This window comes from Heptranchias perlo, chromosome 2 (assembly GCF_035084215.1).
Source record: "Heptranchias perlo isolate sHepPer1 chromosome 2, sHepPer1.hap1, whole genome shotgun sequence".
Taxonomy (NCBI): Eukaryota; Metazoa; Chordata; class Chondrichthyes; order Hexanchiformes; family Hexanchidae; genus Heptranchias; species Heptranchias perlo.
This window is the reverse complement of record NC_090326.1, coordinates 86,644,467-86,668,478: the sequence shown is the minus strand read 5'-3', so window position 1 is coordinate 86,668,478 and position 24,012 is coordinate 86,644,467.

The window sequence follows — 24,012 nt, the reverse complement described above, 5'->3', positions numbered from 1 at the left end:
ACAGTGTGCACTTCCGCCACTTGGAGCTCCACAACACAGTGCTGCACCATTGGGACCTGCACAAGAGCACAGAGGGCAATAACAGAGAGAGCGACGTCGCAGGAGGCACTACCCTCGTCAGAGGGTCCACAGACCAAGGCTCAGCTTCCTGGATCTCTCTGAAGATCAGTACATACAAAGACTCAGCGTGAGTCGCCAGCTGGTCACAGACATCTGCAGCCTCCTTCATGCCGAGCTACTCCCGGCTGGGCCTGGCAGCATCTCATTACCCGTCGCTGTTAAAGTCATCACTGCCCTCAACTTCTTCGCCTCCAGATCATTCCAGGATGCCACCGGAGACACCCCTGGGGTCTCTCAGTTGTCTGCACAGTTAGGAGGTCGGAGATAAATTAAAAAGCAGAACCTCAAAGGTAGTGATCTCAGGATTACTACCAGTGCCACGTGCTAGTGAGTATAGGAACAGAAGAATAGACCAGATGAATACGTGGCTGCAGGGATGGTATAGGAGGGAGGGATTTAGATTCCTGGGACATTGGGACCGGTTCTGGGGAAGGTGGGACCTATAAAAACGGGATGGGTTACACCGAGCAGGACCGGGACCGATGTCCTCGCGGGGGTGTTAGCTAGTGCTGCTGGGGAAGGTTTAAACTAGAATGGCAGGGGAATAGGAACCTGAGCAGGGAGACAGAGGAGGGGGAAACAAGGATAGAAACAAAAGACAGAAAGGGAAGAAGCAATAGTGGAAGGCAGAGAAAACAAGGGTGAAAAACAAATAGGGCCATAGTGCAAAATAAAACTAAGATGACTAGCAATCTTAAAAAGACAAGTCTAAAGGCACTGTGTCTTAATGCGTGGAGCATTCGCAATAAGCTAGATCAATTAGCAGCGCAGATAGATATTAACGGTTATGATATAGTTGCAATTACGCAGACATGGCTGCAGGGTGACCAAGGATGGGAACTGAACATCCAGGGGTATTCAATACTTAGGAAGGACAGGCAAGAGGGGATAGGAGGTGAGGTAACATTGTTAGTAAAGGAGGAAATCAATGCAATAGTGAGGAAGGATATTGGCTTGGAAAATCACGATGTGGAATCTGTATGGGTGGAGCTAAGAAACACCAAGGGGGGAGAAAACGTTGGTGGGGGTTGTCTATAGGCCCCCAAACCGTAGTGGAGATGTAGGGGAGGGCATTAAACAGGAAATTAGAGAAGCATGCAAGAAGGGACCAACTATAATCATGGGTGACTTTAATCTACATATAGATTGGTCAAACCAAATTAGCAATAATACTGTGCGGGAGGAATTCCTGGAGTGTGTACGTGATGGTTTTCTAGACCCCTATGTTGAGGAACCAACTGGAGAACAGGCGATCCTAGACTGGGTATTGTGCAATGAGAAAGGATTAATTAACAATCTTGTTGTGCGGGGTCCCTGAGGGAAGAGCGACTATAACATGATCATTAAGATGGAGAGTGAAGTAGTTGAATCCGAAACTAGGGTCCTGAATCTAAATAAAGGAAAAAACGAAAGTATGAGGTATGATAGATTGGAGATCTTTACTAAAAGGGATGACGGTGGATAGGCAATGGCTAATATTTAAAGAACATGTGCAGGAATTACAACAATTATTCATTCCTGTCTGGTGCAAAAATAAAACAGGAAAGGTGGCTCAACCGTGGCTTACAAAAGAAATTAGGGGTAGTATTAGATCTAAAGAGGAGACATATAAAATTGTCAGAAAAAGCAGCAAGTCTGAGGACTGGGAGCAGGGTGTGCTTGTACACCAGTCGCTGAAAGCGAGCATTCAGGTGCAGCAAGCAGTTAGGAAGGCGAATGGTATGTTGGCCTTCATTGCAAGAGGATTTGAGTACAGGAGCAGGGATGTCTTACTGCAGTTATACAGGGCCTTGGTGAGACCACATCTGGAGTATTGTGTGCAGTTTTGGTCTCCTTATCTGAGGAAGGATGTCCTTGACATGGAGGGAGTGCAACAAAGGTTTACCAGACTGATTCCTGGGATGGCAGGACTGACGTATGAGGAGAGATTGGGTCGACTAGGCCTATATTCACTAGAATTTAGAAGAATGAGAGATGATCTCATCGAAACATATAAAATTCTAACAGGACTAGACAGACTAGATGCAGGGAGGATGTTCCCGATGGCTGGGGAGTCCAGAACCAGGGGTCACAGTCTCAGGATACGGGGTATGCCATTTAGAACTGAGATGAGGAGAAATTTCTTCACTCAGAGGGTGGTGAACCTGTGGAATTCTCTACCACAGAAGGCAGTGGAGGCCAAGTCATTAGATGTATTCAAGAAGAGATAGATATATTTCTTAATGCTAAAAGTATCAAGGGATATGGGGAAAAAGCAGGAACAGGGTACTGAGTTAGACGATCAGCCATGATCATTTTGAATGGCGGAGCAGGCCCGAATGGCCTCCTCTTGCTCCTATTTTCTATGTTTCTATAATTGCATAAGGCAGGTCACCGACGGCATGTTTCACAGGGCCTCGCAATACATCAACTTCCCCATGGAAGACCTCAGCCAGACGGAGAGGACAGTGGGATTCCACGCTGTTGCTGGCTTCCCACGGGTGCAGGGTGCAATCGATTGCACCCCTATAGCAATACGAGCACCTCCACACGAGCCAGGACTGTTCATCAACAGAAAGGGGTATCACACCATCAACACTCAGCTCGTTTGTGACCACCCGCAAAAGATTCCTTCACGTGTGCGCCACGATTCCTTCATTCCCGAGCCTCTTCCACGCACCGAACACCCTTAAGGGCTGGCTCCTCAGGGACAAGGGATACCCCTTGCACACATGGCTCGTGACATTTCTGCGGAACCCCATCAGTGAGCAACAGCATCGATGCAATGACAGCCACATCGTCACCGGGTCTACAACTCTGCATGCTATAGGGCTGCTCAAGATGCGATTTAGGTGCCTTGATCGTTTAGGGGGAGCACTTCAATACGCACCAGGCAGAGTGGAACGCATTATAGTCGTGTGTTGTGTCCTGCACATTAAAGCACAACTGAGAGGGGTGCCGCTTGAGGAGGCCCCATCCACATCTGCCACCCACATTGAGGAGGAGGAGGAGGATGAACCCATAACCAGAGCAGAGGCTCACCTGGCTGCTCATGAGGCCAGGGAGTCACTGATATGTGAACGGTTCTCCTAACATCAGAAAGTGTGAAGAGTCCAGTCCTCAGACCACCTGGAAAGAGCAGTGGCCACACAAGCCACACACACCCCTCCCCCCTCCCTGCACAAAACAGTCCTGCAGCTAAACAATAACCCACTGTAAAGTGACCCAATGTGTGGCCATTCATGGGGAAGCCCATGAAAGGGCACTATCACAAAAGCCAATCAAGAATGGGCAAGACGTGGCAGTAGCGGTGAGAATGATAACATTTAATGTGAATATAACAAAAACAAAATATAAATGCAAAACATGACGGTCTGTCAGACACCCTTGTGCATACCCTTCGTGATCACAAATCCTTAGCCTTTCTCTTCCTACCGCTTCTTCGTGGTGCATTCTCTGTGGCTGCAGCAGAGGTAGTGGCAGGTTGCTCATGTTCATGCTTAGATGCTTTTTGCCTATGCACTCTGAGTTTTGGAGACCATGAGGGCCCCTCCAAAGACTGCTCCACCTGCACCTGTGCAGGGGCAGACTCGGCCACCTGGAGAGGAGGCAGCATTGTGGGTACTGGTTGAGAGGGAGGCAATGGTGAGTCATGGGAGCGCTTTGAGTGGCGTCCCCACTTCCATGTCCCCTTTCGCCATCATCCCTCCCCTGGGCCAGGGCCACATCACTCCTACCACTCTGCTGGACAACAGTTTGGAGTACATGTGTGATGCCTTGTAAGGCCAGTGCTAGTGTATCTGTTTAAGGCAGCAGAATGTTCTTCACCCTGAGTCCGAACAACCGTTGTCAGGGCCAGAATGTGAGCCATGCTTGAAACTCAACGGAGGCTGCCATTCTCTTCCTCGCAGACATTCCCGCACTTACCTGTGCCACCATTCCTCTATCCTCTGTGCTATTGTAGAGAGTGCATGGCATCTGTTCCAGTACCTCGCAAATGTGCTGCTGTCCTTTGATCATCTCCTAGGTTTCAGCATCTGCGTCCAGCTGAACAGAGCCTGGAGAGGAGTACACCCACTGATTTACTAGGATGCTACCGGGACTTGATGGTTTGACTTATAGGGAGAGGTTGGATAAACTGAGACTTTTTTCCCTGGAGAGTAGGAGGTTTAGGGGTGATCTTATAGAAGTCTATAAAATAATGAGGGGCATAGATAAGGTAGATAGTCAAAATCTTTTCCCAAAGGTAGGGGAGTCTATAACGAGGGGGCATAGATTTAAGGTGAGAGGGGAGAGATACAAAAGGGTCCAGAGGGGCAATTTTTTCACTCAAAGGGTGGTGAGTGTCTGGAACGAGCTGCCAGAGGCAGTAGTAGAGGCGGGTACAATTTTGTCTTTTAAAAAGCATTTGGACAGTTACATGGGTAATATGGGTATAGAGGGATATGGGCCAAGTGCAGGCAATTGGGACTAGCTTAGTGGTATAAACTGGGCGACATGGACATGTTGGGCCGAAGGGCCTGTTTCCATGTTGTAAACTTCTATAATTCTATGACACGGACTCTTCACAGCTCCCCCTGCCACCATTGTCTGCTTGTGCTCATTTGTGTGTGGTGACTCACCAGGTGCCAATACAACTGACTAATTACTAGGACCCACCGAGGTATGAGTATCTGCGTGGATGGCTCGCTATGATGTGATGGTGCATCCTCAGAGACCAAGAGCTCCTCTGTGGAATCGTCCTCTGCCATCACTGCGGTCATTGAAGAGCCTGTAAGAGAACAGAAGGCAATATTAAGCATCACCACAGATGTGTCATGTTGCGATGAGCATACTGAGGTGTACAACATGGCACGGCATATTAACGTCAATTCATGTTGTATGTGATGAATGTTAAAGTTGTGTCACCAGACGTTTGTGGGGTGTCAGTCTCGGTGTCCCTGATGGACATGCACTTGAGGGTACGGCTGATCTGCAGGACCTCCTCCTCCACATCTCTGAGGACCACTATTTGTTGTGGCCCCCCCTCCAGTCCTCACCCTCTCGTGTGCATTTTGCACTCTATTTTCCTAGAAGGGGAGAAAGTACAGACGTGTAAGTGAGTGATGGTGAAGTGGTCAGCCAATGAATGCATTGCTTTGGGTGAGGCTGACCGTGAAAGAGGTGCATCAGAGGGTGAGTACGAGACAGAGACATCACATTGGATGAGGATTGGGTTGAGTGGTAGTGGTGGGATGTCTAATGGGGAGGTGAGAAAGTGCTGCTAAGTTGACGATGAGCCTTAAGTGTGTGTGAGGAGTGATGTGATGGAGTGGTCTTGGCAGTGCAGAATGAGTTGGGGCGGGGGGGCGGTGATGTGGAACGCAGAAAGCAGGAGAATCAATAAGTGTACTCACTTTTGCTGATCTAATTAGGTCATTGAAGTGCTTCCTGCACTGGATCCAGGTGCGAGAGATGTTGCTGCTGCTGGTGACCTCCTCTGCCACCTCGAGCCAGGCCTTCTTGGTGGCAGAGGCATCTTCCGTCGCGGGATAAAACACTTCCTCCTCACCGTGGCCAGTAGCTGTTGCAGTGAGGCATCATGAAATCTTAAAGCAGCCTTGCCCCTGTGCTGCTCCATTGTAACTTTTTGGTCTTTGCTGCAGCAAAAGTCTTTGGAGCAATGGCCCTTTAAATAGAGCCGCTCTAGCTGACAGTCCGCCCACTGCGCAGCTTTCGGATGGCAAACCCGGAACCCACGTTAAGGGCCACGTTAAGGGTTAACTCACGATCGTGTGGAAAAGGGTAAGATTTTATTAGTCGGTTACCTGCACGCCCATTGGCCCCCCCCCCACTCCCTGCCATCCTGTCGCCTTTTGAAAATCAAGCCCTATCAGTCTGATTTACAGCAGTGACTCAAGCAGCTTGGTCTTTATCTCTGAGTACCTAAATTTAAACCCTAATTTTGGCATTAAAAAGCACACAGAAGGTTAAACGAGGTAGATAACAGTCACATGCTGGTATTTTGCAAATTAAAATGAATCATTTAGGCACCTATTTTAGAGAGGAAAAGGGATTATAAAAACAAATGACAGGAAATATGGGTTATACAACACAGTTAATGAAAGTCAATGCAATCTTTTTGCTATTTCATGAAACATTGCTTTCTTTGCACAGTCACCAATGACTTGACTTATGTCACAGAAGTTTCATTGTGGCATTGTAGAAGACTTGAACTTTCCACAGCATTTCCCACACTTTAATGCTGCAGTAATATTGCACTACTAGTCTGAGACTATAGAATCACAGGAACTAGGGCGCCCAGAAAGATTCCATTTAGCCCATTGTGTCTGTATCAGAGCCAACTCTTCAACTGGAGCTATCAACTCTCAATCCATCTTCATGTCCTTTCCCTGCACCAGGTGTAAAGCATGATTCTGAGTCAGCAAGACCCCTGTTATATTGTCTGGCTGTGAATCACACTATAGCTGCCAGGAAAGAGCTCTGAGCATGTGACCTTTCATGCATAAACAGCACTCCATAGTCACCAAATTGTTAATGTTTTGGGAGCGTCCCCTTTCCAAAAACATTAAACAAGGCTCTGCTTAAGCTTATGAAGTGCAGTAAGTCCAATAACCACTGAGTACTTTTAAAATCTCATTTGCGCTGCATTAGAATTATATTCCATGTGGTGTCAAGCTCAAGCTAAATGAAATGGCATTACTGAAGGTGTCTCACACCACTGCATTCTAGTGTCAGTCTAGACTTCAGAGTTACGCTGCCATCTTTGCAATGATATGCAGTGAAAATTGTTCTTTCTCATGGGGCAAGACAGAATACTTAAACAAACCCTGCAACCTTCTTGTATTACCACTGACGGAAACATAAATAGTATACAAAGACTGCACATCAAATATCCTCCAATCAGGTCTTGCAGGTTATGTGGAAAGCAAATGGAGGCATTGTGCTACTAGTGGTTGATGCACTTTACTGGCATAAATTTTGGCAGATATCCAAAATAAAGACGTTAAATTAGCTTTAAATAAAGATTAACCATGAATAAAGATCAAGTTTGTGTAACAAATATTTAAATATAGCGGTAAATTTTCCAAGGTACGGCGATACCAAGGAACTTGATACACGGCAGGTGGCCTATCTGAAAACTGTGGGTGCTGTTGGAATAGGGACTCCCATAAATTAGTGAGACTGTAAGAGAAAGTAAGCATAATTGAGATGCATCTTTCAGTTCACTGTCGGGGCTCAATTTCCTCTGGTAGTGCACTGATTAAAACGCTTGTGTAAAATTATTTTGTGTGTTATTTTAATGCAGCAATTCACCTCCTTAAACTAAGCATAGCTCTATAAATCAGTTTTATGTTCCTATATTATTTTTTTATATATCTTCATCAAGTTCATTCTAAAACTGCTGTCTAGTCTGTGTGCATTTAGTATTTCTTTCAGTTTTTAATGTTTTTCATAAATATATATCTGGATTTTAAAATGATCCCTCTAGTCTATTGACTTTCACACAAAAATTGATAGACTTTCCAACTACCTGATAGTTGTTGAAGTTTTATAATTTCTCTGTATTCCTGAAACACTTGGATATTTATGTCTGGAGATGTGATTCTGTGCACTTCTTCCACCTATACACAGAGGTGGTAATTAGTAAGGATCGGAGCATTTTTCCTCATCTCCTCCCCACTGCACCATCACAGAAGTAATAATGAGAACAATTTATCTCAATTTATTTCATTTGTTTACATCTCTCTGCTGCTTCTCCCATTCTCTGCTGGAATTCCTGTTTTTTTTCTTTTACACAGGTCTTTCAATAAGCTCCCTATCGCCTCTGTTTCCCCAACCTTTTTGAATCTTTGTTGTATCCATTTCTCTGTTTGTGCCCAGGTGATTTATGGCACTGACATAATATGAGTCAAAACTAATCCGAAATTGCCTGGATTCATATCCCTATCTCTGCCCTAAGATTTTTTTAAAAAGGTAATCAAATCAATCTGCATTCCCTAAGAAATGTTTTATTTCCCCTGAATTCCAGGTCTGATCCTCAGTGCTAAGTTAGATGATCTCACCTGGGTCGCTAATAGGGATGTTATCATTGATTGCAGGAACATGGATTCGAGTTATGCGGCAGTATTCCTTTTGCATCAGAATAAACAGCCAGGGACTACTACAGGCTCAGGCGTACTCAGGATACAGGGCTACCTCGGAGTGATCACGGTAAGCTTTAATAACATTTAATTAAAAAATGGAGTGTTGATGTATAATACGGATAGGGGACAAGGAAGCTCTCAGTATCACGTTCTATGTGTATTACAGATTCAAGATCCACACCTCAGGCACCTACATTCTGAGCCTGTCATAGATTTAGGGGGTAACTTTCTGATCACACACTGGCAGCAGGGAACCTTGCTCACTACCAGCACATGTGAAAAGATTTAGGCCTCGCAACCATCCTTCACCCCAGGAGTGTCAAAGATTTACCCATCAACCGTTGAACCAGCCCATAACCTGAGTGATGTTCAGAGTCTGCTTCTTAACTGTGCTACATTATCCCAAAGGTCAAGGTCTCTGCTTTTCAACTGTTCTAGAATTTGTGAGTGGTGTGCATGCAAGGTCTTTGCTTTTAGTGACTGTATTCACATTGGCAAGAATTACATCATATCACAGCACATCCAAGCCCTGTAAAACTACTTTTTAAATAAGGGGCAGATAGAGTCTTTATGGCCCTCCATGGAGTCAGAAACAGGTGTCCCTCATTCTGCATCATTTATTTCCTATTTTAAATCTGTATTTCCATGTTGGCTGATTAAGAGGTTTGAAGTATTGGAAGGGCTGCTGTAAGTTTAATTTGTTTTGTAGATGTCTAATCTGTTTTCATTTGAATTTTCAGATAAGCTATGTTGTATTACCTGATATCTCCAAATTACCATACACATGCCCCAAAAGGTATAATTAAGCGGTTCTTGCTTAAAAGTTTTCCTGAATGTATCTAAGAGACATATTTGGCAACATTAGCACTTTTTGTTTGAAAATTTTCTGGTATATTTATAAGATAGTACTTATAAACACATTTGCATATATTAAGATGAAAAATTCATTTAAATTGCAGTCATTTGCATTTCTTAAGCATATGGTATATCAGTGGAGGCCATTGGGCATGCCTTCATTAATTGAGTGTTGTTTCATCATTATCCCATTTTCATGCTGTGGTTCCCTGTGGCGGAGCCTTCTGTCCCTGAGGTTTCAGTGACAAGGGACAATATGTCCCCAAGGTGAAAATCTGGACAAAAGATTGCAGATTAGCTCTCTAAGGAGTTGTAATTATTATTTTATCAGACTAAAAGAAATGTACGCTGCTTTTAGAAGAATATTAATCATTCCACTGATAGTATTCAGAAGTACTTCATCTTCCTGTGCAGCCCACACATGCTAAATACTTCAACATTAACTTTCAGCAGCCTACAGCTCTTAATTATGACAGGATTAGCATTTGCAGAGAATTCTATAGATCAAGAAATGTTGTGTATGACAGATTTTGTGATACTGTTTGTCAGAATTTGACATGTATATTAAAACATTGTGACAGTGTGATTCATGGCATGCTATTTTGAAAAAGTGCTATTTACAGTTCATTTGTTTTCAATAGAATTAACCTTCTTGTGCTTAAAGCTGTTCAGCAAGACATAAGTGGTATCTTATTATCTTGATCCTATATTTTTACATAAAATATTCACTCTTTGGCAATCAAAGTCTTTGTGGAAGCAGATATCACAATTTAACAACTGCCTGATAGTTGTGCTTCTGCTTATCAAACTGTTTTCTGTTTGTTTTGAAGTGACCCAATGGAGTGGCATCTTTTATAGTTTGAAAATGTTGGTAATTTTATACTCAAAACATCACACTGTAAGGAAGAAAAGTTCATTGATCATTCACATCTTCAAACAATCAGGAAATGCAACTCAGGGCCAATTTTAACTCGAAGCTGGAATCAGAGGTTCGGAGTTTGAAGTGGGCAACGAACCGAGGGTGAGGCCTGGGAGATTTTAACTCTCAGGCCTCATATTTGTGTCTTAACTCTAACTCCTGCCCAATGGCGGGGGTGGGGTGGGGTGGGGGGAGTTGCTGCAGGGACAGGGAAGGCCCAGGGGATCCAAGAGGATCTCAATGTTCTCCTGACCCACAAAAAACTGTTAAAATGTTTTTAAAAAGAACTTACCTAGGCCTGGATCGATTCTGCCATCAGCTTTTGATGACGCGATTGGGACTCGACACTGCCATTTAAATTAGGCCGCCGCTCCTCTGGGGTGGGCAGCCTTCCCGTGCCTGAAGACAGGTAAGTAAAAATGGTGGGGCGGGAATGTGCATGAACCCCCACTTCTGCCTGCCAGCTTATCAACCCCTTTCAGACCATTTCTGCAGTCAGAGACGCGAGGGGGTGGCGAGGGGAGGAGGTTAAAATCGTCCCACTTATGTGAAATAATGGAAAGGATAAACCTATTTGAAATAAATTACTCGGCAGTAGTTAATGAGTGGTTTGTATGTATTACACAAATATTAACTGCAATTGAAGGCTACAGCTATGTTAAAAGCATGTTATAATGCCCAAAGGTAAAAGCTGACGGCATCATTGCACATTCAAGGTCACTTCTGTTCACTTCTGTAACCCAAAGGGGGAAATGGTTTACCTGTTAGCTCCTAAATCAGAATTTACATTTTTTTTATCGTAACCTTAGTTTTAAATGAATTTCACAAAATAAATTTAGTACTTAATAGTCCCTATTAAATACTTTAGATTCATTAAATTAACTTAACATTTACTATGTATTAATTGAATATTCATTACACTTAAATGAAAATTTTACATTGAATGTTTTTCATTTTAGTTTTGATTACTTACCTAATTTATTGTATAAACTGAACACATTTTGAGAAGCTGTGGGGATACAATCTATATCCCATTCATGACACTGACTATCACACTTATGAACTATCAGGTCAGTCCTTTTTTTGAGTATAAGTCATATCCTACAGTCATATATGGTTTATATATACAGCGAAATAGTGTTTATCCAATCACCACTTATGTAAACTGAGCAGTTAATCAAACTAGTTGAACCAGCATGCCCTACATGTCTAATTATTTCATCATACTGTATATCAGTTGCCATGTTGAATTAATATAATTAATTTAGTGTAATGTTGAAATTAATGTGTGATCAGTTATCCAGTTTATCCATTTATGTTCACAGTAGTGCTTTCTGAACTGTTTCAAAGAACAACACCCCACTATTTAAAATAATGTTTGGACAATCTAAGACTAGTGAAGCTGCACTCATGTTCAGGAAAAGAGATGAAGGGGTTTTCTTTCCTTTTTAGGCAGCAACTTATTGCAACAACACTGAAGCCAAAACACTGAAAATTTAGTATTCAGTGGGCATGCTTCAGTCCCCAGCACAATTAATTGTTCATATCAAATTCAGATGTCTCAATTGTGAAACACTGAGGATTTAGAGCAAGGGGAGTCTCTATGTCCCGTGGTGCGCAGTTATCTTGTTTTGACATTCCTCCACCGGTCTCTGTCACTTCTACAATTATGTTTGACATTTAAAATAAAATTGTGTCTGTGTGCTTCAGACCGTGTCATCATAATGGTGGAAAATGATCAGAAATAACTGGGAAAGAATAGGGGCAATGATCATTATTATCATTCAGATTCTTTCATGGCCACCAAGTTGCATGCAACAGTTAACCACATGTATTTTTCGCACTAGTTAAACTAGAAGATAATACTCTTTATTTCATATATATACATATATATATATATAAAAGGCTTACAATTTTGACGTTATAACATGTGATGACATCAAATATATAAACTCCCTTTGATATCCCACATTATGCAGTGAAATGCTTCACTTTCTTCACAGGGTCTTAGTTTCAGCTCTGAAGTCACAGCACCTCCCTTATGAGGCCATAAAATTGTTCAACAGCCTTCAATATTTCATCTCTCGTAGCCTCTTGAATTGTTTCCCCCCCCGCCCCCAGTTTACACTAGTTTACATGTTAGTACATCTGTTGTATATTTTGCTTCCATAACATATTTAGGAACATACACTGATGCAATAAGTTTGCTAACAAAGTTGTGCCTACAGGTATAACAGTGCTCCATGCTTCAGGATCTGGGTGTTTTGTTGGTGATGACCATGGGAGCGGAGAGTATTTGGGCAAAGGTTGAGTAACAGTTAGCCTATCTTGTCTGGGGGTGTCATTGGGTTGGGTAGCCATTCTTATGGCACTTTGTAGAGGGTGTTGGTGTACTCTTATTTTCACTTTATCAGCCTGTCTGTCTGCAAGGGTGGTTTAAGGATTGGTGAGGAGACTCTTGTTGTATAATCCTCCAAGCAGGGAAACCAGACTCCTTGGCACTTTCCTAGCCTTAGATGGAGGCTGCACATCACTCATTGTGACTGACATCAGTCATACAGTTGCTTAATCTACATGTTTGTGGTGGTGGAGCTTTCATACACTCACAACAATAGTTGCCTTGCATGGCAAGGAGCCCCTGATTGCTAACTTTTTAATAAATTGTAAAACTGGTTTGTGACTAATGCATGACTGAATAGAATCCACAATGGGAGGCAATGAAACAGCCATATTATTTAACCAATGAGAAAGGCCTTATAACTCATTGGTGACTGTCACTCAAGAAAATTGAGATCCAAATCTTTAACATGTTGCCTATTATATGATCAGTTCTCCACTAGAGATCCAATTTTACCTTATTTTGCATTTTACACTACTTGCAAATTTCTTTTCTATATATATAAATATGCTTGAATCACTTTTTCACCTCCACAACTGGTGAGATTTTTATTGCTTATTTTGTGCTCCATGACAACATTCAGAATCCTTTCATTGATAGCAGGCTGAAAATTATTTTTTTAATACGCAGAGAAACATTACAGATTATCTGGAATTTCTCCTGTTGGGTGACAAAATAAAATCTTTAATGTTTTCCTCTGCATTTAAAAGTAAGATTTTCTGGAGGTAACTTTTCTCTTCACAGCCTGGGCAATAATCTGGCCGAGTAAATCAGCCACCTGTTATATAACACACATGATTTTTCATCCCATTCTGGAGGTTCTACAATTGGCGAGTGATCCACTCCACCAGATTAATGCCCAGACGTTGAAGGCGAAAATTAATTCCTCTGATTCTATTTTCAGTTTAAAATGTTTACAAAATTTGCCACAAACAATATATCTGCATGTTGTAAAACTCCAGCTGCAGGTATAAAAAAATAGACTATGAAATTTGCACCAAATATAGCCCTACCCCCAACCCGTTCATAGACAAATAAAACCAACATTCAGGTGCATACATACCAGGAGAGATCTTGAAACCATCTGCCCAGTGGAAATGAAATGGTAGTGCTTTGACAATGATGGGGTATGACTTGTCATCCTGTTCCCGCTGATGTTATATTCCCAAGGCGCTACCTCTGCGCATCCGCAGCACACATCTGAGTTAGGTGGGAGACCCTTTTGATATGTAAATCGAGGTCCTATGACACACATAAGGCGCTGTTGCCATTTTTGAACAGTACTGGGTGGAGCATACGCTGCATTGAGCAGGAGTGCTCCTCCAGGGTCTACATAAACAATCTAGGCCATTGCTCTACTGCCCCCCCCCCCCACCGAGAAAAGCCCACTAGCCCCATGTTAAGAGGTCTGGCATTCAAAATGGTCTAGGCTTCCCATCAGCATTATCCACTGACTAGCCACCCGAAAACAGACATGGGGAAAATATACCATGTCCCAGCAATGGAAGGATGGCATTCCAACCTAATCTGTCAGTTAATCCCCTCAAACAAATATTTCTGTCTAGCCTGAGTCCATACTGTTTACAATGTGGCTCGGTGTCAAATTTTGTCTGATTACGCTCCGGTGAAGCGCCTTGGGACATTTTACTACGTTAAAGGCGCTATATCAATGCAAGTTGTTGTTGTTGTACATTATTTTGAATCAGGAACTGAACCATTTCTTTTTGAAATGTTCAACAGATTCTGCTTTCATCTCACTATTTGACAGTTTATTCCATAAATTTGATACTAAATTCCCCTAAAACCATTTGCATTATTTGTACTTACATGTTTATTATGGATTACATGCTTATATATGAAGAAATTTATATGATTAGACATAAGGGGCTCAATTTTAAAAGGGTGGCGGGATGGCAGCAAGGGGGGGTCAATGGGCATGTGGCAAACCCGGATAACAAAAACACACCCTTCCCCACGCAATCGCGACTTAATTGGTGCACCTTAATCGTGTTTCTGGGTTTGCCATCCGAAAGCTGCGCAGCGGACGGACTGTGCAGCCCCATGACAGGCTACCAGCTGGAGCGTCTATATTTAAAGGGCCATTGCTCCAATGGCTTTCGTTGGAGCAAAGACCAAAAAGACACAATGGAGCAGCACAGGGGCAAGGCTGCTCCAAGGTTCAGTGATGCCTCGCTTCAGGTGTTTCTGGCTGGGGTGAGGAGGAGGAGGGAACTGTTTTGCCCAGCTGTCAGGAGGAAATGCCCTGCCTCTGCCACCAAGAAGGTCTAGCACAAGGTGGCAGAGGAGGTCACCAGCAGGAACAACATCTGCCGCACCTGGATCCAGTGCAAGAAGCGTTTCAATGACGTAACTAGGTCAGCAAAAGTGAGTACACTTACTGATTCTCCTGCATTCCGTGGTGCACGTCATCCACCCCCCCCTCCCCCATCTCATTGTGCATTGCCAAGACTACTCCATCACATCACTCCTCACACCCACTTAAGTCTCATCCTCAACTTACCTGCACTTCCTGAGCACTTCCTCACCTCCCCATTTGTGACCCCACCACTACCACTCACCCCAATCCTGATCCAATGTGATGTCTCTGTTTGATACTCACCCTCTGATGCACCTCTTTCATGGTCAGCCTCACCCAAAGCAATGCATTCATCGGCTGATCACTTCACCATCACTCACTCACACGTCTGTACTTTCACCCCTTCTAGAAGAAGAGAGTGCAAAATGCACACGAGAGGGTGAGGACTGGAGGGGGGGCCACAACAAATAGTGGTCCTCACAGACGTGGAGGAGGAGGCCCTGGAGATCAGCCACATCCTTGAGTGCCTGTACGTTGGGGATGCCGAGACTGGCATCCCACAAACGTCTGGTGACACAACTTTTAACATTCATCACACACAACATGAATTGATGTTAACAATGATTGGCATGTTGAACACCTCAGTATGCTTTTTGCAACATGACACATCTATGATGATGCTTAATATTGCCTTCTGTTCTCTTACAGGCCCTTCAGCGACTGCAGTGATGGCAGAGGGCGATTCCTGAGAGGAGCTCCAGGCCTCTGACGGTGCACCGTCGCATCTTAGCGAGCCATCCACCAGCACAAATACACACACCTCGGTGGGTTCTAGTAGTCAGTTAGTTGGGTTGGCACCTGGTGAGTCACCACACATAAGTGAGCACCAGCAGACACTGGTGGCAGAGGCAGCTGTGGAGAGTCCGCGTCAGTGAGCGCACTCCTCTCCAGGCTTTGCTCAGCTGGATGCAGATGCCGAACCCTGGGGGTCATCCTTTAAAAGGAGAATGATTGAGGGACAGCAGCACATTTGCGAGTTACTGGAACAGGTGCCACGCACACTCTCCACAATAGCACAGAGGATGGAGGAGTCCAACTCCTGCATGAGTGGAATGGTGGCACAGGGACGTGAGGGAATCTCTGAGGTAGTGCCTCAGGTAACTGCTAAAATGTCTGAGATAGTGTCACAGGTAACTGTGGGAATGTCTGAGATAGTGTCGCAGGTAAGTGCAGGAATGTCTGAGATAGTGTCACAGGTAAGTGCAGGAATGTCTGAGATAGTGTCGCAGGTAAGTGCAGAAATGTCTGAGATAGTGTCGCAGGTAAGTGCAGGAATGTCTGAGATAGTGTCGCAGGTAAGTGCAGGAATGTCTGAGATAGTGTCGCAGGTAAGTGCAGGAATGTCTGCAATGGAGAGAAGGCTAGCCTCCATTGAGCTTCAAGCACGGGTCACAAATGAATCCATTCAGGCCCTGACAATGGCCGTTCGGACTCAGGGTGAACAACATTCTGCCGCCTTAAACAGGCTGACAGATACTTTAGAAGTGGCCTTCTAAGGTATCACACATGTCCTCCAAACAGTTGTCCAGCAGAGTGATAGAAGTGATGTGGGCCTGGTCCAGGAGAGGGATGATAGCGAAATGAGACATGGAAGTGGGGATGCCACTCAAAGCACTCCCACGTCTCATCCATTGCCCCCCTCTCAACCAGTACCCGCAATGCTGCCTCCTCTCCAGGTGGCCGAGTCTGTCCCTGCACAGGTGCAGGTGGAACAGTCATTAGAGGGGCCCTCATGGGTTCCAAAACCCAGAGGGCGTAGGCTGAAAGTCTCTAAGCAGTGCGGGCATGAATGTGAGCAACCTGCCATTACATTTGCTGTAGCCACAGGGGATACACCACGTAGAAGTAGTAGGAAGAGAAAGGCTAAGGATTTGTGATCACGAAGGGTATGCACAAGGGTGTCTGACAGACTGTCATGTTTTTCATTTATATTTGGTTTATGTTAAAATCACATTAAATGTTATCATTCTCATCACTACTGCCACGTCTTGCCCATTCTTGACTGGCTTTTGTGATAACGCCCTTTCATGAGCTTCACCATGAGCGGCGACACTTGATGCCACCTAGTGGGTCACTTTACAGTGGGTGTATGTGTAGTTGCAGGACAGTTTTGTGCAGGGAGTGGGGGGAGGGGTTGCTGGTGTTGGCGCTGAACTTTCCAGGTGGTGTGAGGACTGGACTCTTCACACTTTCTGATCGTACAAGAACCGTTCACATGTGAGTGACCCCTTGGCCTCACAAGCAGCCAGGTGAGCCGTTGCTCTGCCCATGGGTTCATCGTCCTCCTCCTCAATGTGGATGGCAGATGTGGATGGTGGATGAGGGGATGGGGCCTCCTCAACCGGTACCCCTCTCTGTTGTGCCATGTTGTGCAGGACACAACACACTACGATAACGCGATCCACTCTCGCTGGTGCGTATTGAAGCGTTACCCCAGAATGATCGAGGCACCGACATCGCATCTTGAGAAGCCCTATCGCATGTTCAATTATAGACCTGGTGGTGATGTGGCTGTAGTTGTATTGACTCTGTTGCTCACTGATGGGGTTCCTCAGAGGTGTCATGAGCCATGTGTGCAGGGGGTATCCCTTGTCTCCGAGGAGCCAACCTTTATGGGTGTTCGGTACATGGAAGAGGCCCAGGATGTTGGATTCCCTCAGAATGAATGAATTGTGGCAGCTGCCAGAGAATCTGGCGCACGCGTGAAGGAATCTTTTGCGGTGGTCACAAACAAGCTGAGTGTTAATGGAGTCCTGGCTCATGTGGAGGTGCTCGGATTGCTGAATGAATGCAATTGATTGCACCCTGTGCCCGTGGGAAGCCAGCCACAGAGTGGAAACTCACTGCCCTCTCCACCAGGCCCAGCCAGGAGCAGCTCGGCATGTAGGAGGCTGCAGATGTCTGAGAGCACCTGGTGACTGACTGAGCCTCCGTACACACTGCTTCTCAAAGAGGACCAGGAAGCTGAGCCTCGGTCTGTAGATCCTGTGGCGAGGGTAGTGCCTCCTGCAACGGCGCTCTCTCTATTGTTGACCTCTGTGCTCTTGTGCAGGTCCCTGTGGTGCACATTGTGTTGTGGATCTCCAAGTGGTGGAAGTGCACGCCATGCCTGGTGAGGATGGCAATGTTCCTCGTCCTCGGATGTAGTGGTGAATGCAGCCATCGTGATGGTATCAGTTTGAGGGGGAACGAAAAGTTGGTAAATATGCGTAAACTGAAGAATTTTGAGTGGAAACCAAAAATTTTCAGTCTAAACACAAAGATCTCACAGCCAAAAGTTTTCCTGAAAGAATTGAGTTTCCTGCTGCATTAACTCACCTTTTATTCCTATCTGTCAAACAGGGATTTAAATGTCCAAATGGCTGCTGGCTGAAACACGACTACTTCACCATGGCGTGTTACAGAGGCCACGGGAATCACGCTGAGGCACAGTTAAAATCCTTTCCCTGCCTCAATCAACATAAAATTAAGTAGTTTAACAAGTTCAACTCCCTTTATTAGTGTTTGAAATACCTTCCTGTCGGTTTTAATTGCTGGCGGGACATTCAGCTTCCTGAAGCGCACGCACCCAATTGCGTCTGGGTCCAACATGGGTTGGAGTCGGGATTTGTTCCGGCTCTGGATTTCTCCGATTTTCATGGCCCCCCGCCCCCAATGCACCCGGACTTGGCTTTCAAATTCGAGCCCAAGGAGTACCACCATGACCTGATTCAGACTGGCGCACTATCTTCCTGGTGTAACAATACTAGCCACCCACATGGATGAAGATAGAAAATTAAGAAATGGGCAAATGTCGATTCCTCCTCCTGTGGTACTTGGGCCCTATGTTTCCAAGCCAGTCGTCAAAAGGAGATTAACCAGGAAGATTGACCCAGTAAAATTCAAAGTGATTGGTACAAAATGGAATCATGCTGCCTTCCCTCAGTTTCACTTGCTCATGGTACTGTCAGAGGTTTGCCTCTGGGAATTTCTTTTCAAGCATCTCTTCCCAATACTTCCTGACACTCTGCAAGTCACAAGCTCAGACCTTTCCATTAATGTCAGAAGTGTACTGCTAAGAAGGGTGACATTCACCATCTGTCATGTTGTGGATATGCTCAGTGATAACCCCAGCTGTACAAATCTGACACCGCTTAATATAATCAAGTTTAATAACCTGCCCCAAACGAAACCTTCTCTCAGTATCTGTTCCTGGAACCCCCCAGATCTCTCTGCCAACTGTGACAATGCTGGCAGCTTTGTAATAATTTATAATTGCCAAAGATCAGAGGAATGACTACCTACAGAAACAAAGGCACTTTAGCTTGAGCTTTGATAAATATTTTAATAATTCAAAACATATAATTAACTGATTGCTTGGATGATTAACAATTAAAGCGGTCAGGTGACATGTATCTAATTAGTTGATTTCCATGCACATTTAAGTGAGGGAACCAGTTCAGTCTCAACTTTGATGATACTAGTGTTTGGCTTGTTTTGTGAAGTCACAGCAGTCTTTCAGTGATCAAGTATGAAAGCAGAAAAGAAAAAGCCAACAGAAGTTTGCAAATGCAGTAGAAGGCTCTCATTTTACTCAGTTTCCTAACAGAATTGATGCCACTAAGCAGATGATGGCATTAAGTGCACTCATTAAAACTACTCAAGAAGTACAGCAACAAAAGAGTTGTACAAGTTATGCCAGATCCTTAATGTCCCAGATCAAAACTGGTGTTTTATTATTCAAAGAATCCTGTGTGTAGACCAATAGCCTACTACACTGAGATAAAGCAAATTAGTTCACCAATATGAAAGCCATAAAAAAATTAATGGTACATTTTTTCAATAAAGAAAAATAAAGTTTGTTTTAACTTAATAAAAATATTTTCCAAAAAATTGCATCAGTTTACAAACTTGATTAAGTGACTGTGCATACACTAGTGCATTATATTTGTTGGTATGCTTGTATATAGTTAGATGGCATTGCCTATCGAGTGGGTCACAGCAATATATTGGCAGTTGCCCAATGTCTAGTCACGTGGGGGCATTTGAAAACCTTCCACATTATCCTGGGTGGCACTGGCTGGGTTCCTGCCCTTTGCAGGTTTTTGGAAAGCGTATTGCTTTCTCATCTTTTTGATAGGCTGGTCTGGTTTGTGCTCTTTGATGGAGATTGTTGGAGTTGTGCAGAACTCCAGGAAGGGGAATCCAAACTGTCTGGTGTATCCCCAATTCTAGGCAGAGATAAGAGACTATCTGTTCTGAATGCTATGTGCTCCATGGGTGTTTCATCAATAATGCTTGTTTTGGTAAAGGCTATGCTTTGGCACCTTCTTGAGAATTGTGTTATCTTGCACACTGTCAGGAGTGAGGCCCTCAATTCCCCAGCCACAGGTACCACAGACATGTCGGCAAAATAAGCAAAGCCAGAATTTCCAGAATAGCTGGATGTGAGGGCATGATCAAAAGGTAAGTAATAGTGCACTTGCCTGGTCAACACCCATCCAATAATCGTTCGTCATCAACTTGGGTGGTGTGTGTTAAATGTTTTTTTGATTCACCTACTTGTATTCTGAAAGCATGTCTTCATGCTTCGTCCCATTCATTTCCTGTTATATCCAGCATAGGTCTCATTCCCAGACCTCCTTCTGGCAGTCTGTGCTGTCTGCTGACAAGGTAGTCAACAATGGACATCTGATGGACACAAGGTTGTTGGAGATTTAGATTCTGGAGGCAGAGCTTCACGATTGGTAGTATGAAATACTATTAGTCACAGTCCTCTATTAATACTTAGACTAGGGAAGTAGATGGTGTGGACTGAATTTCAGGTTTAGTGAGGTATTTATTTTAAGACATGGGGAGATTTTAACTGCTGGCAGTAAATCACTGGTTTCAGTTAGTTTCCCGTCCATTCGCAGCAGTTTTAGGTTACAGCAGTTTTACCACCGGGCCTCATTAACATGCTACCATTCCACTACCTGCCTTTTCCTGGGACATTTTATTACATTAAAGGTGCTATAAAATTGTAGGATGCGAGTGGTGGTGGTGCACCAGGTACTTCTAGAAAAATGGCCATTTGTGCTTTAAGTTATGTGCCTCCTCTCCCTGAATTCTTGCAGAACCACATCGAATTACATTGAAACTACAGCACAAAAACATCCATTCGGCCCAACTGGTCCATGCCGGCATTTATGCTCCACACAAGCCTCCTCCCTCCCTACTTCATCTAACCCTATCAGCATACCCTTCTATTACTTTGTCCCTCATGTGCTAATCTAGCTTCCCCTTAAATGCATCTATGCTCGTTGCCTCAATACTCCTTGTGGTAGCACGTTCCACATTCTTACCACTCTTTGGGTAAAGAAGTTTCTCCTGAATTCCCTATTGGATTCATCAGCAACTATTTTACATTTATGACCTCTAGTTTTGGACTTTCCCACAAGTGGAAATAATTTCTCTACGTCTACCCTATCAAACCCTTTCATTATCTTAAAGACCTCTATCAGGTCACCCCTCAGCCTTCCCTTTTCTAAAGAAAAGAGCTCCAGCCTATTCAGCCTTTCCCGATAAGTATATCCTCTCAGTTCTGGTATCATCCTTGTGAATCTTTTATGCACCTTGCCAATGCCTTTACAGCCTTTCTATAATATGGAGACCAGAACTGTGCTCAGTACTGCAAGTGTGGTCTAACCAAGGTTCTATACAAGTTTAAGATTACTTCTCTGCTTTTCAATTCTATCCCTCTAGAAATGCCTGATTTGCCTTTTAATGGCCTTATTAACCTATGTCACTAGTTTTAGTGACCTTTTACTGTACCCATAGATCCCTTTGCTCCTCTATCCCATTTAGACCCTTAATATCCAAGTAGTATGCAGCATCCTTATTCTTCCTACCAAAATGCACCAAGTCACACTTATCTATAATTGAAACTCATTTGCCATTTACATACCCATTCTGCAAGTTTATGAATGTCTTCTTGCATTTTGATTCATTCTTCATTTGTATTAATTAGCCCCCCTGACTCCACTTAGTCATGAGTCTATAATGCGGTACCTTATTGAAGGCCTTTTGAAACTTAACTGGACCAGCCATATAAATACTGTGGCTACAAGAGCAGGTCAGAGGCTGGGTGTTCTGCGGCGAGTGACTCACCTCCTGACTCCCCAAAGCCTTTCCACCATCTACAAGGCACAAGTCAGGAGTGTGATGGAATACTCTCCACTTGCCTGGATCAGTGCTGCTCCAACAACACTCAAGAAGCTCGACACCATCCAAGATAAAGCAGCCCGCTTGATTGGCACCCCATCCACCACCCTAAACATTCACTCCCTTCACCACCGACGCACTGTGGCTGCAGCGTGTACCATCCACAGGATGCACTACAGCAACTCGCCAAGGCTTCTTCAACAGCACCTCCCAAACCCACAACCTCTACCACCTAGAAGGACAAGAGCAGCAGGTACATGGGAACAACACCACCTGCACGTTCCCCTCCAAGTCACACACCATTCCGACTTGGAAATATATCGCCGTTCCTTCATCGTCACTGGGTCAAAATCCTGGAACTCCCTTCCTAACAGCACTGTGGGAGAACCTTCACCACACGGACTGCAGCGATTCAAGAAGGTGGCTCACCACCTTCTTCTCAAGGGCAATTAGGGATGGGCAATAAATGCCGGCCTCGCCAGCGACGCCCACATCCCATGAACGAATAAAAAAAATCCAAATATATTACATCTACTACATTACCCTTGTCTACTCTTTCTGTTACTTCTTCAAAGAATTCAATAAGGTTGGTCAAGCATAACCTTCCCTTCTGAAATCCATGCTGACTATTCTTTATCATATTTTTTTTCTCTAGATGTTTTTCTATTATATCTTTGAGTAAAGATTCCATTATCTTCCCTAGCACCGACGTTAAGTTAACTGGTCTATAGTTCTCTGGACTTGTTCTATCTCCCTTTTTAAATATAGGAATAACATTAGCTGTCTGCCAGTCTTCTGGCACTATTCCCTTTTTTAATGAATTATTATATGTAATAGTGCCTCTGCTATCTCCTCCCTAACTTTTTAAAATATTCGCAGATTCAATCCATCTGGACTAGGGCTTTTATCCCCTCTAAGTTTGATTAGTTTATCAATTATCTCCCCTCTTTCTATCTTAAATGTTTTTATATGTTTTTTGATCACTTCTTCTAATGTCATACCCACGTTGCTAGTCTCCCTGGTGAATACTGAGGCAAAGTAACTATTCAATATTTCTGCCATTTCGTTGTCATTACCTGTGAGTTTATTATGTGTATCCCTTAGTGACCCTATCCCTATCCTGGTTTTTCTTTTGTTATTTATGTGTCTGTAGAATACTTTACTATTTCTTTTCCTATTCCTTGATAATTTAATTTCGTAGTTCATCTTTGCTTTCCTAATTGTTTTTTTGACTTCTTTCCTAAACTCTTCGTATTCCCTTTTATCATCCTCTCCCTTATTGACTATGTACTTAGAGTATGCCTTTTTCTTTAGTTCCAATTTTACCCTTAACTCTTTATTCATACCTGATGTTTCATTATTGGCTAGTTTGTTCTTGTTTTCTGGAATATATTTCTCCTGAACTCTATTGATCAACTTTTTAAATATTTCCTGCTGCTATTCTATCGCTTTGTCTGGCAACATTTTTTTCCAGTTTACGTTCCCTAATTCTATTCTCATCCCCTCAAAATTAATTTTTTCCAACCTATTACTTTGGTCTTTGTCTTACATATGTCTTTCTCAATAATCATTTTAATCCTTATTATGTTATGATCATTATTGCTTAGTTGTTCCCCTATGCTTACATCGCTTATCTGTTCTGGTTCATTTCCCATTATTAGATCCAGCAGTGATTCCTTTCTTGTTGGGCTTCTCACATACTGGGTAAGAAAGGAGTCCTGAAAACACTGCAAAAACTCCATTCCCTTTTCCCCTTTCCCTACTCTTTGTTTTGTAGCTCCAGATATGTAAAACTTGCTTTCCTTACTCAGTAATATCCAATTCTACAGCAAGAGTAAATAGATGACTTTGGCTTTCCGATGTTATTTCAAGTGTTTATCTGCCTGTTAATTACAGTTTACAACTAATTTAGAGGATTTGTGCTGCTCCCTTTTTATTGACTTGCTGACTGCGATGGAGAAAAAGCTTAGATTTTAGCCTATAGATTGAAAACAAACAAATTGTGAACAAATCAGCAGGAGTAAATTCTCCCAGA